We start from the raw sequence: 2201 nt of genomic DNA on the forward strand, positions 1-2201 counted from the left end.
CTACTACAACTGTCATAATGTTCAATGCAAGCATGCAAACGTGCATGGAATGTGTTGTCCAGGTGCCGGGTGTGAGTTTGTGGGATGGTATTTCATGCCTATTGTACTTGGTCGATCAGTACAGGGACGAGTAATGCTATTTATGGATAACGCTGATGTTGTCGTCGGATTATGTCTCATATGTGCTCGATTGGAAACAGATCTGGTGATCGAGGAGGCCTGTATGATATGCTGACGCTCTGTAGAGCACATTGTGTTGCAACAGGGATACATGCGTGAGCGTTGTCATGTTGGAAAATACTCCCTGGCAAGCTGTTCATGAATGCCAGCACAACAAGTCGAATAATCGGACTGTTTAGCAGTCAAAGTGCGTGGGATAAACACGAGACTGTTCCTGGAGTCATACGAAATCGCACCCAAAACCATAGATCCAGGTATAGATCTAATGTGTCTAGCACGCAGACAGGTTGTTTGCAGGCGCTCAACTGCCCTCCTTTTAACCAACACACGGCCATCACTGGCACCGAGGCAGAGCCATCTTTCATTAAAAATAAAATATAAAAAAAAAAACTCCACCCTGTCCTGCAGGCAGATCTTGCTTGAGACGACTGAAGTCGCAAAAAAATGGTTCAAATGGCTCTGAGCGCTATGGGACTTAACATCGGAGCTCATCAGTCCCCTGGAACTTAGAACTACTGAAAACTAACTAACCTAAGGACATCACACACATCCATGCCCGCAGCAGGATTCGAACCTGCGACCGTAGCAGTCGCGCGGTTCCAGACTGAAGCGCCTAGAACCGCTCGGCCACTCCGGCCGGCACTGAAGTCGCAAATGACGGTGGTGTGGAATCAGTGGAATGCACGTTACAGGGCGTCTGGCGGAGGTATCCCTGAAGTAACCTATTTGCAACAATGCATCGGTCACTGTTTTTCCGACTGTTGCCCAAATTGACGCTGGAGATGCAGTAAGATGTGCCAGAGCCATACGACGAACACGCTGGTCTTCCCCGTCCTTAATGGCACGTGGCCGTCCGGAGCTCGGTCTTCATGCGGCCGTACATTCTCTTAACCATCGCTGCCAGCAATCATGTTCAGTGACTACAATCCTGCCAAGTCTTTTTGCAATATCGAAAAACGAACATCTCGCATCTAGAAGCCCTGTAACACGACTTTGTTCAAACTCAGTGAGGTACTGGCAACAGTGTCTTTATCGCCTTAAATGCATTCTTGGCAAACGTCAGCTCACCACGTCCAATCTCAGAGGTAACTAACCTCAGAGGAAGTAGGAATTAAGAAACGTGTAAGGCACGGCTGCAGCTAGGTAACCTATCGTTCCAGGGTGTATTTGAAGTGAACCAGATCTGCATCATCATAGTAGAAATGCTAGCGCCACTCTTATGCGAGTGGCGCGAAATTGAGACGGACATCATCTTCCAAATGTGGAAACAGGCTTGCCAACTTTCGTTTATGTTGCACAAATCCTTCTTGGTGTTGCGATATTTCTTCCGTCATTGGATGTGCCACTAAATAACTGTGCTCAAAACTAAAAACTAAACTCCGTCCGAACAGGCCTTGGAATCCCAACGGTACCGACCGGCCTCCGTTTCATCCTCAGCCCACAGGCATCACTGGATGCGGATATGGAGGGGCATGTGGTCAGCACACCGCTCTCCAGGCCGTATGTCAGTTTACGAGACCGGAGCTGATACTTCTAAATCAAGTAACGTCTCCCTTTGCCTCACAAGGGCTGAGTGTATACCCCGCTTGCCAAGAGCGCTCGGTAGATCGGATGGTCACCCATCCAAGTGCTAGCGCAGCCCGACAGCGCTTAACTTCGGTGATCTGACGGGAACCGGTGTGGCCACTGCGGTAAGGCCGTTGGCAAATAACTGCTCAAGGTCAACAATAATTGTCTACGATTATTCACAGAGACAACGCTAGAGAGAGAAATTTTCAGCTTTAAAAACAAGACCGTTCCAAGCTGAGACAACAGTCGGTGCAAATTCACACAACAGAATTCGTACAGAAATGTCGATTGCGTGTAGCACCAGTTGCCGGCCATATACTCTTGCGTTGTTGTCACAGTAGCAGTTACTTCTTACGTTGATCAAAATACTACACTACGACGATAGAGATTAAGGTACATGTCTTCTACGGCTCCTTCTGTTCGTTAATGAGACAGTAGAAGGTGAGGTTGGG

The 2201-nt window shown here is 48.2% G+C and overlaps 1 pseudogene; it reads right to left on the reverse strand.

The window, feature by feature from the left end:
* Nucleotides 1-1767: 1767 nt before the first annotated feature.
* LOC126189251 (5S ribosomal RNA) lies at nucleotides 1768-1885 on the reverse strand (annotated as a pseudogene).
* Between the last annotated feature and the right edge of the window lie 316 nt (nucleotides 1886-2201).

The sequence above is a fragment of the Schistocerca cancellata genome, chromosome 5 (assembly GCF_023864275.1).
Source record: "Schistocerca cancellata isolate TAMUIC-IGC-003103 chromosome 5, iqSchCanc2.1, whole genome shotgun sequence".
Classification (NCBI taxonomy): domain Eukaryota; kingdom Metazoa; phylum Arthropoda; class Insecta; order Orthoptera; family Acrididae; genus Schistocerca; species Schistocerca cancellata.